The sequence below is a fragment of the Oryctolagus cuniculus genome, chromosome 15, assembly GCF_051225735.1.
Source record: "Oryctolagus cuniculus isolate XC-2025 breed Fujian yellow rabbit chromosome 15, ASM5122573v1, whole genome shotgun sequence".
Lineage (NCBI taxonomy): Eukaryota > Metazoa > Chordata > Mammalia > Lagomorpha > Leporidae > Oryctolagus > Oryctolagus cuniculus.
The window spans coordinates 81036163-81054781 of NC_142881.1; the positions used below are offsets into that span (position 1 = coordinate 81036163).

Genomic DNA, 18619 nt, shown 5'->3' on the forward strand with positions numbered 1-18619 from the left:
GGATTACCTCACACAAGAAAACAATCAACAGAGTAAGGGGAAAACAGTTGAAACCATACATCTAGTAAGGGGTCAATATCAAACAGATAAGGTGCTCATATTAAATAGTAGCCAAATCAATAACTCAGCTGAAAAATGGGCAAAAGATCTGACTAGAAATTTGTCAAAATAAGATGTACAAATAGCTAACATGTGTATGAAAACAAATTCAGCATCTCTATTCATCAGAGAAATGCAGATTAAAACCACCATGAGATGTCATGTCACACCTGTTAGAGTGGCTGCCATAAAAATGAGAAAGATAATATATCGGAGGAGATGTGGAGAAAGAAAGATAATATATCGGAGGAGATGTGGAGAAAGGGAAACACTCATACTCTGTTGGTGGGAATGTAAATTAGTACAACCGCTATGGAAAATAGTATGGTTGTTCCTCAAAAAATTCTGCAACCCACCATTTGCCCACCTTGGCCAAGGCCCGGGCAGCTGCCGAGGCCGGCAGTCTGTGGGGCTCCATTTTGCTTCTCCTTTGGGCTGAAGACTTTTTTTCTTCACCATTTCTTCCCCCAGCCATGGACAGGGCCTCTGGGTCCAGGGACGACAACCACACGAGAACTCTGGGGCAGCTGTGTCGGTTGCAGCATTCAAGTCGCAAGTACTTGATCCGGCACCTGCAGCCTCCCTGGATGCCAAGGGCCGAGCAGCCAGAAGCGCACCTGCACACAGTTGTGGGAGGCGGGCAGCGTCCCGCGGGACAACGGCTGCGCCTGGACGCCCACCCCGTGGGCAGCGCTCCCCGGCGGGACGCTGTGACCCGGAAGTGCTGCTGGCGCGTGACCTGCTGCTCCCGCGCGCCTGGGTTCCAGCCTGAGCGTTGAAGAAACGGCCAGGAGCCGCCAGGAGCTGGTGTCCGAGGCTGGGAAAGACCCCGCCCAGCCAAGGGTCAGGCCCGTGGTGGCCACGCCGTTTTCGGGGACGTGCTGGAACTCTTCGTGATTTTCTGCGGGGGCCCTAGCGGTTCTCCACGGCGGCTTCCGTAAGTTTTCACCTCAGGACTTTCAGTTTTGTTCCTGAGAAACGGGTATTTTCCCCTCCTACAGGGAAGGTTGATGGAGGAAGGAAGGTGTGGAAGAGAGGGAGAGAGGGGGAGAGAGAGTAGGAGACGGGAGGAGAGGAAGGAGGGAGGGAGGGAGGGAGAGTGAGCAAGAACTTTTCCCGCCGGCCCTGAGAACATCTTGTGGCCAGAAGTACCCGTGGCGCCTCAGTGAGAAGAGGCCATCGCCGCCTCTCTTTTCTGAATCGTACTGAAGTGTGACCTGTGCTGCAGTGTGCCTGCGGAATTCACAGGTGTACAGCTGAGGGACTGTCACAGACCCAGCACGCGTGGCACTAGTGTTACGATGAAAGTAAAAACAGAGCCGGCGCCGTGGCTCACTAGGCTAATCCTCCGCCTTGCGGCACCGGCACACCGGGTTCTAGTCCCGGTCGGGGCGCCGGATTCTGTCCCGGTTGCCCCTCTTCCAGGCCAGCTCTCTGCTGTGACCAGGGAGTGCAGTGGAGGATGGCCCAGGTGCTTGGGCCCTACACCCCATGGGAGACCAGAATAAGCACCTGGCTCCTGCCATCAGATCAGCGCGGCGGCCATTGGAGGGCGAACCAACGGCAAAAGGAAGACCTTTCTTTCTGTCTCTCTCTCTGTTCACTCTGTCAAAAAAAAAAAAAAATAATAATAATAATAAAAAAGAAAGTAAAAACAGAACCGTACTGAAACCCAGGACTCCCTCTTGGGCTGTGTTCCACCACTGCTCTGGTCTTCTGATGCCCAGTTTTATTTTTCCCGGATATGTGTGTCTTGCTTTTGTGGGGCAGCGTTATCTTTGTGAGGGTCGTCTGCATTCTTCCAGTGGGTCATGGAAGGCTCGTTCCCGGGGCTCTAGCGTTCCTGCCTCCATGGCCATTGGAGTAGTTCTGTCTGCGTTCTAGTGCAGCTCCTCTGAATGTCTGCAGCAGAGAGCTACCATGATAGGGCCCTGTAGTTATGGTGTGTGTGTGTGTGTGTGTGTGTGTGTTTCTTTTTCAAATCTTGTAATGTCGGCTGGAACCGCGGCTCACTAGGGTAATCCTCTGACTGCGGCGCCAGCACCCTGGGTTCTAGCCCCAGTTGGGGCGCCGGATTTTGTCCCGGTTGCTCCTCTTCCAGTCCAGCTCTGTGCTGTGGCCTGGGCGGGCAGTGGAGGATGGCCCAAGTACTTGGGCCCTGCACCCACTTGGGAGACCAGGAGGAAGCACCTGGCTCCTGGCTTCGGATCAGTGCAGTGCGCCGGCCCTAGCAGCCATTTGGGGGCTGAACCAACGGAAGGAAGACCTTTCTGTCTCTCTTTCACTAACTCTATCTGTCAAAAAAAAAAAAAAGTTTCTAGAAAAACTGGAATTAAAATGTAAGCTTACTTTGATGCAAAACAGTTTTGAAATCCATGCGTCATTTCTTATACACGCTTTACCTGATCTTTTAGAAGCGTCTTTGTACACATGGCTTTCAAAAAGTTTTGCACCAACATAAACTGAGCTTTTATCCCAGTTTCCCGCCAATTTTTGCAGCCCCCTCAGACTTGCTCTCCACTCCTGATGTGTTTCACCAGCCGCGGGTTTTGTCTGTTCTGGAGCGTCCTGTTAGTGGAATGAGACGTCATGTTGCTTCCAGAGCCTGTGGCTCAGCCATGCTTGCTGCTGCACAGAACCCTCGTGTGTTCCCTGTGATGGCTGAGCACCCTGCAGGACGTGAGCAGACCCGTGTTGGCAGCTGGCAACCCCTTCTTACTCTGATGGCCATTTGCATGGTTTCCCGTGTTTGGCTGTGATGAGCAAAGGTGCTGTTATATGTGATCTTGTCCCAGTCTGCCTGTGAATGCACATTTTCATTGTTCTGGGGGAAATGCACCTACCAGTAAGATAGCTGGCTTCTAGAGTAGGTGTAAGGTTTTTGAAGAACTTGCTAAACTGGTTTACAATGTGGTCGTACCATTTTATACTCTCTAAGGTGATGTTTGGGAATTCTGTTTTCTCCCCATCCTTGCCCACATTCAGGGCCATCAGTTGTTTTACACTAGCCATTGTATTGTGTAAGAGCACCCCATGTGGTCTTTTTTTTTTTTTAAGATTTTTTTTATTTATTTGAAAGTCAGAGTTATACAGAGAGGGGAGAAAGAGAGAGAGAGAGAGAGAGAAAGAAAGAAATGTCTTCCATCTGATGGTTCACTCCCCAATTGACCACAATGGCTGGAGCTGCACAGATCCAAAGCCAGAAGCCAGCAGCTTCTTCCAGGTCTCCCATGCGGGTGCAGGGGCCCAAGGACTTGGGCCATCCTCCACTGCTTTCCCAGGCTATAGCAGAGAGCTGGATTGGAAGTGGAGCAGCCGGGTCTCAAACCGGCTCCCATATTGGATGCTGGTGTTTCAGGCCAGGGCATTAACCCACTGTGTCACACTTTCGAGCCCCCCCATGGGGTCTTAATGTGTATTTCTCTAATGACTAATGATGCCCAGCACTTTTATTGTGGCCTGCAAGGAGGGGCTTCTTGTCCATTCACAGCATTCCATCATGAAGTGTCCAAGACTTCTGCTCATATTTTATTTTTAAAATGTTGATTTTAATGGACATACAATATTTATCTTTATTTGTGGGATACAGTATTCTAATTCAGTACTTGTATACAGTATGTAATGACCAAATCAGGGTAATGAGCATTTCTACATCCTTATATATTTTGTTTAGAGCCTTAGAGTTCCTGTCTTCTGGTTCTTTTCAGAACAGTGGGTTACTCTGAACTGCACCTGCTCTCTTGTGGTGTTGAACACTGGAACTTATTCTAACTGTATTCTGATACCTGTTACTCAACCTGTCCCTGCCCTCCTCCTCTCTACCCTTCCTACTTTAATATTCACTATTTTCCTACTGAAGTATGTGATCTTGTCCCAGTCTGCCTGTGGATGTGCATTTTCATTGTTCTGGGGGAAATGCATACTTCCTGCTACTTTGGGCATTTCCTGGCTTGGATGAATATGAATATAGCCACTGTAAACACTTATCACTAGCTTTTTTGCAAATATATATTTTCATTTCTCTTGAGTAAATATCTAGAGATGAATTTCTAGGTTGTATACTAAATGTATGTTTCACTTGAAAAGAAATGGTTAAACCACTTTCCTAGAATGGCTGCTTGGAGTGGGAATTTGGCTTAGTAGGTAAAATACTACATGGGACACCCACGTCCCTAATCGGAGTACCTGGGATTGAGTCCCAGCTCCACTTCTAATTCCAACTTGCTGCTAATGCACACCTTTAGAGGCAGCAGGCTAATGGCTCAGGTAGTTGAATTTCTGTCACCGGGGTGGGAGATTCAGCTTTAGTTCCCAGTTTTAGGCTTCAACCTGGTCCTGCATCTGCTGTTGGGTAATGAACCAGCAAATAGGAGGTCTGTTTCTTTGTCTTTCAAATAAATAAATAAATAATAAACATAAAATCACTGTTGCATTTTGGGTTTGTGGGTGTTTTAGTTGCTTTATATTCTCCCCAAGAATTTTCTTTTTTTCCTGGTAAATGTTTACTATAACGGTTAGTTGTTATTGCTTAGTTTGATCAAGGTCTAGTGTTGCTGAGAAGCATCTCAAAATGGAGTCTAGCATTAAGACATTAACTGTGGAGGTGATAATTGAATTCTGCATGTTGCAATTTGATCTTTAGGGCCAGTCTGACCTATGCATGTCTTCCTTAATTTAAGGAGTTGATTTTTAATAAAGAATTGACTCATAATCATTATAATGAATACAGAGGGACTACAAGCTAAGGGAGCGAGACTGAGGCCTGATAAATCTCCATTTGCAGCAAGGGTCAAGCCAGCATCTGTCTTCTTGTAGTCATATTGTCAGTACTACTGCAGCATCAGGGTGTGGCTGGGGCTTGGGTGATTGCTGCATACGCCTCTTAGATGAGAGGAATGGCACTCGTTGGATCTGGGGCTCAAATCTGAACTTAGCACTGTGAGGTCCCTCGTGCCTGGCCTGGTTGTGCATCTACGGGTACAGTGTCAGCACTTAGCTCACCGCCAGTGTTCGGGCCATGCTGCTCTCTTCTCTTGACTCGATGTCCCCTGGGAGGCAGAGTTCTGGGACTGGGTTGGCAGCTGGTACCAACTTGTAATTTTCTCCAACTTTTTAAGACAGAGTATACATTTGCTACAGAATATGAAATATGCTAACATTCTTGTCGAACACTTTGGGTGTTAATGTGAATTTTTTTACCCTTTGACAGAAAATGTCATGGATATTTTAAGAGGAAAAAGGGAGAAGGGGTATGAATTCCCTCGTGGTGCCATCCTTCTGGAATGACAATATATTCTCATCTTAACTTCCTTACCTGTAACTTTTATCTGAGAACCTTTCCTGTGTCATGTCTGGTAGCTTGTTAGTTTCCAGTAACATATATTTTAGATGAAGTTTTCATCTTTTTGATGACACTGTCATATATTCGATCTTGACTTTGAGTCTACTGTCTCGCATTCTTGCTTGTCCTAATAAAATCTCCTCTGTCTTTTGCCATGGCTCAGCCATCTCTTAAAGTCATGAGTCGGGAAGCTGAGTCTTGCATTAGCTTCTGCTATGTTGATACTTCATACCCATTTCTCTTCCAAAGTTGTGATTTTTGGGTGGAATAAAAATTAAAATATAATCACAATCTCTATCTATGTTCTTCACTTTTCCTCTGGGTCTCTGAAATCTTTCTATGTGCAAATCATTTGCTTTTGATTTTACTTACTTTGAGTAATAGGGGAGAGGTTCATGGTCTGTGAGCTGCATACATATTATAAGACTCCCATCATGCATCAGGTTCATGTTTCAGGGGAGCACATGTCTGTCACAGCAATGCTTGGTCACCTAAGCCTGTCATGTTGGTTACTATTTCCTCAAACAGAGTCCATCACGTTAAAGCACCAAAGGTAAAGTTTTATAAGGATTGGTGAGAAGGTCACAGGAACATTGTATTAGTCTGCTTTTGGTTCCTTTAACTAAAATATCTTCAATTAAAATCTTTTTCTTGGAAAGGCTTGATTTCAGTGTATAATTTGGAGGTCACAGTTCATGATTAGGTGGCCCCATAATCTAGCATCTGATGGAGACTGGTCATGGTGAGTATGGAGGAATAATTATGTGGTGAGCCAGGCAGGTAAGAGAACAGCTGGCTAGAACTTTAATATAATTATTTCTTTGAGAACCACTTCCAAGGGCACACCTCTGTGGCCTAAAACCTCCCACCCAACACACCTCCCAGGTGCCATAATTAGATCAAGTCTGTGTCTTTAATCCATCAACCTTCAATGTTAAGATAGTGGAGTTAATTTAATTTTATTTTTTAAAGATTTATTTATTTATTTGAAAGTCAGAGTTACAGAGAGAAGGAGAGGCAGAGAGAGAGAGAGAGAGAGAAAGGTCTTCCATCCGCTGGTTCACTCCCCAGTTGGTCACAACAGCTGGTGCTGAGCTGATCCGAAGCCAGGAGCCAGGAGCTTCTTCTGGGTCTCCCATGTGGGTACAGGGGCCCAAGGACATGGGCCGTCTTCTACTGCTTTCCCAGGCCATAGCAGAAAGCTATGTAGCCAAGACTAGAACTGGCACCCATATGGGATGCTGGCCCTGCAGGAGGCAACTTTACCCACTACACCACAGCGCTGGCCCTGGTAGTAGAGTTTAGTGCTGTGGCATAATGGGTAAAGCTGCCACCTGTGGCGCCAGCGTCCCACATGGGTGTGGGTTCAAGTACTTGCTGCTCCTCTTCCGATCCAGCTTTCTGCTATGCCCTGAGAAAGCAGTGGAAGATGGCTCAAATCCTTGGGCCCCTGCACCCACATGGGGGACCCAGAGGAAGCTCCTGGCTTTGGATCAGCCCAGCTCTGGTTATTGCAGCCATTTGGGGAGTGAACCCGTGGATGGAAGACCTCTCATGCACTTTCTTACTCTCACTCACTCTGTCTCTGTCTCTGTCTCTGTCTCTGTCTCTGTTTCTCTCTTTCCCTCTGCTTCTCTGTAATTCTACTTTTCAAATAAAACAAATAAATTAAAAAAAAAACAGTAGAGTTTAACCATCTTGTATGAGTTTGGGGAAGACAGGTCTTATTCAACCCATGACAAATATTCAGGAGCCAGTAATTACCTATCTAACTATGTATCTATGTATCTGCATGGAGTGAAAATGTGTACCTCTGAGTAGGTCAGTAGCTCTCAGCAAAAGGAGTGTGTTGGCCGGAAAGAAATCACAAAACAGTTCTGCCATAGTGTCTCCTCTGCAGAGCATTGCTGGCTACCAAGCTCTTTTGGACATGGCAAGTGTTGTTTTCTCTCCAGTTTGTTCAGACTCCTCTGTAAATTCTGGATGTTTCTATTTATCCAGAATGTCTGGTGCTCATCCTCCACAGGCAGAATTGAGAACATACAATTTTAACACTGAAACAGGCCAGAGATTCTTCCTACTTTAATCCTTCTCTTTGTATGCCTGTTCTCTTATCTGTAAAAGTGGACATAATGGTGCCTTTCGCTATTGGAAATCCAATAGGATCATGTATGGAGCGGTACCCAGGATAGATAGTATGTGGCATGTGGCATGTGCACAAATGACTTTGAGCCATAGTCTGTCACATTCTGGCACTGGACACTGATTCATCCTTTCACTTCGAGAATCCTTTTCTTTCTGACTTCCTTCTCTCTTGCTTTACGACAGCTCACTGTCTTTGCAAAGCCCCAGGCTGTGGTTTGTAGAATTCTCCTTGGAAACCACAATAGCATTTACTCATTTCCATCCTATCTTAAACTTTCCATTTTTGCATTAGTTTCACAAAGAGCACTGACAGAAGCTTGTGAATTCCATTTGAAAATTCTCTTTTAACTAGGAATAGAGCTCAAGTTATACAGACTTGAAAGCACTAAGAGACTGTGGGTGCTCTTAAGTTTTCTGAACGAGTTTAAGGCTCTAATTGCTTCATTGTTGTCCAGTCAAATTATTCTCAGTCTGGATACCAGGTTCTTGAAGGAGTGGTTAAAACATCCATAGCCCCTATCTCAGTACTTGTGTTTGATCTCCAGCTCTTACTCCTGGCTCCAGTTTCCTGCCGATGTAGACCTGGGAGGCAGTGGTCTCTCTGTTGGGTTTGGGCCCTGTTTTCATTCTTTTTCTTTTTTTAAAGATTTATTTATTTGAAAGGCAGAGTTAGGGAGCCAGAGAAATATTCTGTTGGTTCATGGCCCAATGGCTGGGGCTGGGCTAGGGCAGACTGGGCTGAAAGCAGGAGCTTCATCTGGTTCTCCCATGTAGGTGGCAGGGGTGCAAGCACTTGGACCATCTTCCACTGATTTCCCAGGTGCATTAGCAGTGAATTGGATTGGAAGTAGAACAGCTGGGATTTGAACTGGTGCCCATATGGGATGATGACATCACAGACAGTGGCTTAACCCACTGTACCACACCAGCCCTTGAGTGATTTTTTCGCACTTTGAATTATTACTGTGTGATTCTTTTACCATCTGAATTATTTCTCAATAGGCAGATCCTGGTGTTTTCTGTAGATAACAGTTTCATTAGCTGAGACAACATGAGTAACTTATTCCACATCTGATTCGCAAGAAGGTTTGAGGTAGCTGTAGCTATATCCTAATCACTTCTCACTGTATTTTAGTTATTTACAATAGCGGGCAATTGCTTGAAGGCAGGGATCAAGCTTCATCCTTAAATTTTCTTTGCCTAGAATGCAGCCTCATAAAAAAATAACAGTAGCCACTATCTGTTGAGCTTCTATTAGGAGCCAACTGCATTATCTTATTTAATCACCACAGCAACCACTGGGATACATGCAGTTACATCTCTTTCTTTATGGATCAGACAATGGCATTGTAGAGAGGTTAGTTAATAGGCTCACATTTCCTACTGTAAAGTGGTAAGGCTGTGGTTCAAATGCCACTGGTCAAACTCCAGGGCCAGGCTCTGAGATGCTGCACTGTTTTATTTTGTGTTTGGGGCATCAAGCACAACTGAATTGAACACCTGACTTCTTCTTTCTCACCAGAGTGCTTAGGTAAGATGGGATCAGATATTTTTTAGAATTATCTTCCTTCTCAAAGCCCACTCTTTCTCTTAAATTTCTGAAATCCAAGTTGTAACATCTAATATATATTTTAAGCTTTACCCAACTGTTTCATCTTTTACTACCATGGAATGATATGACAGCGGAGTGAACCAGTGGATGGAAGACACCCCCCCGCCCCTCCTTCTCTATGTAACTCTGACTTTCAAATAAATAAATAAATATTTAAAAAAAGATTTATTTAAAAAAGAAAAGTCTAGGGTGACATTTTGGGTTACTTCCTTCACTGTCTGCTATCCTTCCGTCCAGTTCTTGTCTGGAATAGGTCATATTCTCTCTCTCTCTCTTTTTTTTCCGGATAGGCAGAGTTAGACAGTGGGGGGGGGGGGTGGAGAAAGGTCTTCCTTTTCCATTGGTTCACCCCCAAAATGGTCGCTATGGCCGGTGTGCTGCGCTGATCCGAAGCCAGGAGCCAGGTACTTCCTCCTGGTCTTCCATGCGGGTGCAGGACCCAAGCACTTGGGCCATCCTCCACTGCCCTCCTGGGCCACAGCAGAGAGCTGGACTGGAAGAGGAGCAACAGGGACAGGATCCAGCGCCCCAACCAGGACTGGAACCTGGGGTGCCGGCTCCGCAGGCTGAGGATTAGCCTAGTGAGCTGCAGTGCTGGCCACCAGCCCTTCTTTTTAAGGCAGGTGTTAATGAGACTTTGGGTAAGGTGCAGGCTGAAGTCCTACACACTTCCATGAGCAAAACACATTTTCATTCTCAGTTTTCTACAATGCTTGAAGGCAGTTGTACTTTGGAGATGGTCTCTCCCGAACACCTGCAGGGTACAGCTTTGGGACTCGGAAATCAGGATTTGGGACTTGGACCAGGATCACTGCCTCTCACACGTGTCCCTAAAGATGCAGTATTTATGGAATAGAGCTGGTTTAAAGGGGGATGCTGAAGTGAAAAATTGAGAAAATAGGCTGTTTTCAGCTGTGCTTGTAAAGCTTGGAAAATCAGGAGCCACATAAAGGATTAACCCAGTCTGTTTCCTGCTGTGCTTTTGCTAGGACAGACTCCCTGTAGGCCTTTCTGCCAGACTTTCATTAACAGAGTCCCCATCACCGACTCGAATCAGGCCCTGACTCTGGTCAGATTGCTTTGCAGGGATTTGTTCTGAGCAGGTTGGTGGCAAACGCTTCACTTTAGACACGGCCAAGAAGGAGAATGTGGTTTTGTTTGGTGGTAAAATGCAATTGCAGCTATTGGGGAAAAAATAGGAAAGGAGAGAGTCTCTGATGTGTGTTTTAGCATGGCATTAGGACCTGTAGAGCTATAGCCTAGAAGTGACTAATTGGCTCCAGTGTAGAAGTCAGGACATGCCCTGACTTAGGTTAAGCTCTAAATAATATGTAGGGAGAAATGACTTGGTTTGGCAGTCTGCAGTGCCGCAATTTGCCCGTAGGGAGAAGGAATTCAAAATTTATTAGTTTCCTATTCAGGCTCTTGATCAGTTATTATGTTATGTTAGTTACCTTTATAAAAACTCCTTTGAAAATAACTTTTTTTTATTTTTATTTTTTGACAGGCAGAGTGGACAGTGAGAGAGAGAGAGACAGAGAGAAAGGTCTTCCTTTTGCTGTTGGTTCACCCTCCAATGGCCGCCGCGACCGGTGCGCTGTGGCTGGCACACCGCGCTGATCCGATGGCAGGAGCCAGGTGCTTCTCCTGGTCTCCCATGGGGTGCAGGGCCCAAGCACTTGGGCCATCCTCCACTGCACTCCCTGGCCACAGCAGAGAGCTGGCCTGGAAGAGAGGCAACCGGGACAGAATCCGGCGCCCCGACCGGGTCTAGAACCTGGTGTGCCAACGCCGCAAGGCGGAGGATTAGCCTAGTGAGCCACGGCGCTGGCCTAAAATAACTATTTTTTTAATCACTCCAATTTTATAAATTAAGACACAGAAGACTTAGCACTACGTCACACGTTTGGTCATGATGGGACCCAGATCTGATATCACAGCCCACGATTTACAAGTGGCAGATCAGTGTTTTTTATACATGGCTTAATCTCAACATAGGATCTGCTTCATTATAAACACACACACACACACACACACACACTCACATACGTGTGCACATGCACGCAGCGAAAGAAATCAATGGCCCACAAGCATCTATGGAGGAAGTGTGATTATAAGGAAGACATCCTTGAGTTTACAGGGAATAAACCTTTCCTGATCAATCTCACTCCCTTTGTTGATAGTTACTGGATATAAAAAGTTGTGAGGAAAGACCTTAATAATGATCTTCTTGAGGGGCCAGCACTGTGGCATAGTGGGTAAGGCTGCCTACTTGTGACGCTAACATCCCATATGGGCACTGATTCAGGTCCTGGCTGCCCTCCTTGCGCAGCTCCCTGTTAATGGCCTGGGAAAGCAATGGAAGATGGCCCAAGTGTTTGGGCCCCTGTTACCCATGTGGGAGACCTGGGTGAAGCTCCTGGCTTTAGTGTGGTCCAGTGCTGGCCATTGCAGCCATCTAGGGAGTGAACCAGCAGATGGACAATCTTTCTGTCTTTCCCTCTCTGTAACTCTTTAAATAGAAAGTCCTAAAACATGACTGGACTAGTAGTTGTGGCAGTGGGCCATTTCTCTTGTACTCTTGCCAGCTATGACCCCTTCCCTTTGCAGGCATTTCCTCCTCCCTCCTGTGACCCTGCTTAGATGTACACACTGGGACTCCATGTAAAGCTCCTGGCTCTGGGTGCACTCCTGAAGGCTGACTGTGTCACAGCTTGTTTCTGTGTTCATGCTACTGACAGAGCCCTTTACATTTTGGAGATCTCTCTCTCTTCCAGCCACTGGAAGGCTGATGATGGCACCAATTTTAAGTCCTGATACAACCCTGACATGTGCCTTGAATCTTTGTGGAGGGGCAAGGGTGGGCTTCTGAGAAGGGTGGGGAGCTAGTGGTGGGTGTGAAGCAGTGCAGGGCAGAAGTGGAGATGAGCAGGTGGCCAAGCTAAGTTTAGGCAGTGAAGTCCAAATAGCAATGATCTGGGGTAAGATGAGAAGGCCCAGACGTTCCTTGACTTGGTTGGGAGAGAGTGACCATCTCATCCAAGTGACAAGGAGACTAGGCCAGCAGCTGCTTTTGTTTCCATCCATTGTGGATCAGAGCAGCCCAACTCAGTGGTTTGAAACAATAAGGATTCAGTTAGCTTGAGAATCTGCAGTAGCTGGAGTGCAGCTGGGCTGAGGGTGGGCGCCTTGGTTTTCCCTTCTATATAGGCCTCTCTACATTCACACCCCATCCTGCAAAAGGTATGTGGGGTTTCCTCACAGCCTGGTGGTGGGGCAATCAGGGTGAGCATTCCAGAGAACCTGGCAAAGCTGCAGGCCTTTGATGGTCTCCCCTTAGGTTGCATCACTTTGTACATTCTATTTATGGAGTCAGTGCAGAGGGCTGTCCCCATTCAAGGGGAGGGAACATGAGCCTTGGTTTAGAATCACATGGTAAGGGCAGCAGGTGAGATGAAAGAGGCTCCTGTGGTCATTTTGGGAAAGTCACCGAGGCCAACAGGAGCTGCAAAGAAGAGAAAGGGGGCAAAATGTGTTCTGGGCTTTCATTTAAGGATTTGTGTCTCACTCTCCCAATGGTTTTTTAATTCCATCCACAAGTGATGGATGGGTGCTGAGGAAGTTCACAGAGAGTGTTTTGTTCTGAGAATATTGAAACTTTTTCTGATAGAGGTAGCTCCATTATTGGCTTATTTTATCCCAGTTACAGCTTTAGTGCAATGGGTGCAATTTGTCTTCTGGTGGACTAGGGAAGTGGAGGTCTCTTCTAGTTGGAGAGACAGCAGAGGAAGGCCTGAAGAATTTGTTCAGAACATTGTGTGTGTGTATGTGTGTGTGTACCTGTACCTTTCAGAAGGTAAGTGGTTACACAAATGAACTGCAGTGCAAAAAGGCTGAGGCACTGTAAACTAAGCCCTGGAGACCAACTCAACAAAGAGAGAGGCTTTTTGACATTTTCTAGTCTCCAGGACAGATTCAGGCCCTGGAGCCCACAAGACAAGAAGAGTGTTTTATGTAGAGCTGTCCAAGGGTTCACCCATGCTTTTGACCCTGATGGGCAGAAGAGGCATCAGGTAACAATTGCTTCCCCTGTGTCATGGGGAGCTGTGGCTCCAGTGGAGACAGGGTGAGGCTAAGACCTTTTAAAATTGCTAACTGGTATTTGATTTTTTAGAAAAATATTTTTAACTTTGAGAAATGGGTGTGTGTGCACATGTGTGTGTACACACACACAAGAGCTCCCAAATGCTGAATGACTCCCCAAATGCCAGCAACAGTTAGAGCTGGGCCAGGCTGAAGCCAGGAGCTAGGAACTCATGCTGGGTTTCCCAGGTGGGTTCAGGGACCCAAATACTTAAACCATCACCTTCTGCCTACCAGGTCCACATTAGCAGGAATCTGGAATCAGTAGTGGACCTGGGACTTGAACCCCGGTACTCAGATATGGGATGTGAATGTCCTAAGTGGCTTAACTGCTAGGCCATATGTCAGACCTTTAGCTGTCATCTCTATAATGTCACTTCTGTTTTTCCTTTAAGATGTAGGAGATAAAGGTGATATAGGAAGGAATCTTTCTAGAGAACCCACTGCCATGGGGATGATAAGCATTCAGTGGATGAGTGGTCATCCAGCCTGATTTAGGGACTAGTACCTTTTCAACAGATGCCATGGTGCAGTGCACTTTGTGAGCTTTCATGGCTGCTGAATGTATCTGAATTGGGAAGGCTGGCACCTGGTTGGGATGAACGTGTGTGTGTTTGGGGGGGTAAATCTCACTTTTTAAGTTGTGATTTTCTTTCTGGATCATAACTACCTGAGAGAGTAGGGTTCTGTGCTTCTCTAAGGATGCAATATTTCTGTCAATGGCCCAACATTCCAAAATCCAAGCATCATTTGAATATAAAATAGTGTTCTAAATTGTAACTGCCTTAGGAGTAGGTACTAATTTCCAGACTTTGTTTTATTTAGTTAAAATGTCAGTCAATCAGACAAGGGTTTTATATTAAAAGTGTTTCAGGTACTGGTGGTGGAAGAATGACCAAGTTTTTGCTTGCAAGTCATGAGCTTATTTTGGTGAGAAATATTTATCAAAATAAATGAAAGCATTTATGTGCAGATGATTTGGAGAATTGATAAGTGCTATGAGGGAAACAAACAGTAAAATAATAGAAATTGATCTAAGTGGTCATCAGGAGGGTCTTTCGGAAGGGTAGCATTTGAAAAGGAAATAGCCATCAGAAGACCATCAGAACGAGACAAGAATGCAAGGACGCTGGCGCTGCAGCTCACTAGGCTAATCCTCTGCCTGTGGCACCGTCATCCTGGGTTCTAGTTCTGGTTGGGGTGCCGGTTCTGTCCTGGTTGCGCCTCTTCCAGTCCAGCTCTCTGCTGTGGCCCAGGAAGGCAGTGGAAGATGGCCCAAGTGCTTGAGCCCTGCACCCGCATGGGAGACCAGGAGGAAGCACCTGGCTCCTGGGTTTGGATTGGTGCAGTGTGCCGGCCATGGTGGCCATTTGGGGGGTGAACCAACGGAAGGAAGACCTTGCTCTCTGTCTCTCTCTAACTCTGCCTGTCAAAAAAAAAGTGCAAAGACATAGCAACTGGGCTATGATATGATATATATATCATACACACACACTTTCTCTATATATATACTTATATATAGTAATGAGTTTGGTTTACTGTAAGAGCAGTGAGGAGTTACTGGAGGGTTTCCACATGCAGGTAGTGAGATGTGGTTTAGTGTTTAGGAATATCACTCTAGCAGTGTGAAGAATGGACTGTAGAAGAACAAGATGGAGGCAGCAGGCTGACCCAGTGGCTTAGTTTAGGATGTAGCAGTGGAGATGGTGAACAGTGATTCAATGTCTGCTGTGTTGTGAAAGCTGAACCAGTGAGATTCACGTGTGGTTTGGGTGTGAACTGGAAGTAAACATGGAAAACTGTTAGCTTTTTGACCCAAGGAGCTGAGTGAATTGTCAGACCATTTTCTGAAAATGGAGAAGTGAAGTTAATGCTTGATTAGGCCAAGTTCAGAGTGGTAAATAGATGTCTTAAGTGAAAGTGTTGATTTGACTGCTGGATGTCTAATTCAAGGTGGAAATCAAGCCTTGAGTTACAGATTCGGGACTTAGCAGCCTAAAGATGGCATTTAAATTATTAGAATGGATAGGATCACCTAGGGGGAGAGGGGAGAGGAATGAAAAAATGGGAAGGCTAAACACAAGCTCTGTGTTTTGCTGACTTTAGAGATCTAGCAACTGCAGAAAGGTTGTGATGATTGGAGGAAATCCAGGCAGATGTGGAGTTCCGGGAACGAGGAGAAGCAAGTCCTTCAAGAAGGACTTCCTGATCAGCCCCCTCCAGTGCTGCTGGTAAGGCTTGCAGAGTGGGAACTGAGCACAAACTCTGTCCGGGCTTAGGTGACCTTGATAAAAGCCTTCTCAGTGGAGTGATGGGGACAGAATGGGATATAGAAAATAGGTAACAGTGGGTGTGGAAATTTTATAGGAAAGTAAACAAAAGAAATAGAGCAGAGCTGGAGGGGAATGCATGATCAAATTAAGTTTCCCTTTTATTTCTAAACAGGAAATATTAATACATGACTTTCCAGGGGAGGAGGCAGAAAGGAGAGACGGAGGGAGGGAGGGAGAAAGAAGATGACAAAGGCACATAGCCAACGCAGTGTATTAGATGTTGTAAGATGAAATTATTTTATTTTTAATTATTTTAATTTTATTTATATATATTCTTTCTCTTTTTGGAAGTGAGGTTGTCAAGAGTGAGAAGGAATCTGTTTCACTAGGGACAGTAGTAGTCATGACTGTGAAAGTTGGATGTTGATGTGAGTTTTGAGGACATAAAACAAAATTAAGACCAGTTAGCATGATTATGGATTTTCTTATGGAATGATTTAGCTCCCAGTGTTAGGCAAATGTATCTTTAAAGTGACAGATAAGCTATTCTTGTTCTTGTGGGCCATAGCTTCTGTCTCTCTCTCTCTTTTTTTTTTTTTATTTTGACAGGCAGAGTGGACAGTGAGAGAGAGAGAGACAGAGAGAAAGCTCTTCCTTTGCCATTGGTTCACCCTCCAATGGCCACCGCGACCAGCGCGCTATGGCCGGCGCACGGCGCTGATCCAATGGCAGGAGCCAGGTGCTTAGTCTGGTCTCCCATGGGGTGCAGGGCCCAAGCACTTGGGCCATCCTCCACTGCACTCCCTGGCCACAGCAGAGAGCTGGACTGGAAGAGGGGCAACCGGGACAGAATCCGGTGCCCTGACCGGGACTAGAACCTGGTGTGCCAGCGCCGCAAGGTGGAGGATTAGCCTAGTGAGCCGCGGCACCGGCCAGCTTCTGTCTCAATATTCAACTCTGCCATTATTGCATAGAAGTAGGCATAGATAATGTAGAAGTGAATGAATGCAGTTGTATTACAATAAAATTTACTCAAAAACTGGCAATCCATTTGGTGCAAGATGATTAATTTCTTCTGGTCTATCTGCTTGAGTGTGCAGGTACAGGCAGAAGATATGGGGTGTCAGTAGTCTCTTCTGCCAGCAAGTATGATGGAGTAAGAAAAGGTGCTAGAAGATCAAGCATGTCTCCAAGAGATCTAGGTAAATGTGTTGTGCCATGGACTGTGAGTGGGTTAAGAGAGAAATGAGGATATGGGGGCAATGATGGAAAACGCAAAGAGGCCAAATCAAGAATTCCAGGTCTCTGTAAGATCAGAGAATGGCAGAGATTGAAGTGCTAGGCTCAGTTTGCTGAAAGTTGGAAGGTGGGGGATGGATAAAGGGAAGTATATGTAATAGAGACTGCTCAGAGGTAGAGTAGTTACTGGTGGTCTGGAAGGCAGGGGAATGGAATGGAACAGGAGGAAAGATTAATGAAATGAAGAAGAGAAGTTGTTGAGTTGAATTAGCAATGTATTTTCCAAGAATGGTGATGTATGAGGATACTTCAAAAAGTTTGCGGAAAATGGAATTAAAAGATAAATTTATCTTGGTGCCAAAATTTTTAAAATTGGAAAAATGAGGTATCTTCAAAAACTTTGTAGAAAATGTGTATTGTGAAAAAACACCAGGTACAGATTGCATTTTTTTCCTCCAAAATAGACATCTTCTGGTATCATCTTCCACAGACTTTTTGAAGTGCCCTTGTGAGTGTTGCTGAAAAGGAAGACAGTGACCTGGACTCTACTGTATTCAGTGAGTGAGGAAGAGTGACCATGTGGTCAGCAGGTGATCGCAACAATGAAGGCAACAAGGGGTAAGTTTGAACTTAGACTTCAGAAGCACCGGGATTTATGAGGGAGGGAGGGGCACTTCACTGGGGAAAATGAGGCTCCTGAGCCCAGCTGCAGGCATGGTGGACAAGGCCACCACGGGGAGGGCTGCAGGATGTTTGCTGTGCACAGTGACAAGCTGGTGTCCTCTCAAGAAAAGGGAAAGGAAGTTCAGCTCAAGACCACACGCTAGGAGAATTTACTGACGGTTGAGTATGAGTTCCAGTGATGGTACAGGCTGTCCTGTCAGCTGGAGAGGAGGTGGCCCCTGAGCATACGTGACAGACAGCTTGGGATGGTGGCTCTGTCCTGGAGGGACCGGGAATGGGTGGGTAGTGTGGCAGTTGGGAGAACAGGGCAATGAAACCTCTGGTCAACTGCCTCCCTTTTCTTTTTTTTTGAAGTGCTTTTAAAGTGCATTTTAAATAGACTTTTTAATTCACAAATAGTTGCATATATATATATATGATGAACAATAGAATTTTTTAAAAATCAAGCTAATGCATACATCCATCATTTCACTGATATATTCTCTTTTTTTATGGTGAGAATGATAATCCACTGTTTCAGAAACATTTAATCTCACAGTGTATTATGAACTGTGGTCATCGTGCAGGGCAGATGCTCACTCTAGCTGATTCCACAGTCTCACTGAAACTTTGAACGCTGCCATCAGTATCGCCTTTTGCCTCATACCCCTCCCCTCCCACCTCTGAGAACCACCTTCCTGCTCTGTTTCTATGAGATCAGCATTTTAAGATTTCACATATGAGGATACTATAAAAAGATCATGGGAAAAGCTTGTTATGAAAAAACATACATGGATTTCAAAATTATTTTGTCTAAAAATAGACTTACCTTTTAATTCTGTTTTTCTGTGAGCTCTTTGAAGTGCACCCTCTCATGAGTGAGATCATACAGTATCTGTCCTTTTGTGCTTGGCTTATTTCACTGGGCATGATGTCCAATTCCTTTTACTATGTGAAATACAATGACCAAATTAAGCTTGTTCAGAAATTTAAATTGAGGTGACTGGAACCATGTTTGAATAATTATAAAGAAATTTTTTAGCAGTTATGGTTAATTAACATTAGTTTACGTCTTTCTTAAATTGAGGAAAATTGTGTCCTCAC

The 18619-nt window shown here is 45.4% G+C and overlaps 1 long non-coding RNA gene across 9 annotated transcripts in view; it reads left to right on the plus strand.

Moving 5' to 3' along the window:
• The first annotated feature begins 335 nt into the window (after window positions 1-335).
• LOC149122106 (uncharacterized) overlaps window positions 336-18619 on the plus strand; it is a 159225-nt gene continuing 140941 nt past the window's right edge. For 3 of the 9 annotated variants that reach the window (XR_016221090.1, XR_016221088.1, XR_016221089.1), the window contains exons 1-3: window positions 336-1036; window positions 16714-16815; window positions 17343-17470. This is a non-coding gene — a long non-coding RNA (uncharacterized LOC149122106). Of the gene's footprint in view, window positions 1037-15446; window positions 15572-16706; window positions 16816-17316; window positions 17471-18619 lie in introns of all 9 variants that reach the window. The other 6 variants (XR_016221092.1, XR_016221093.1, XR_016221091.1 and 3 more) reach the window with 6 other exon arrangements.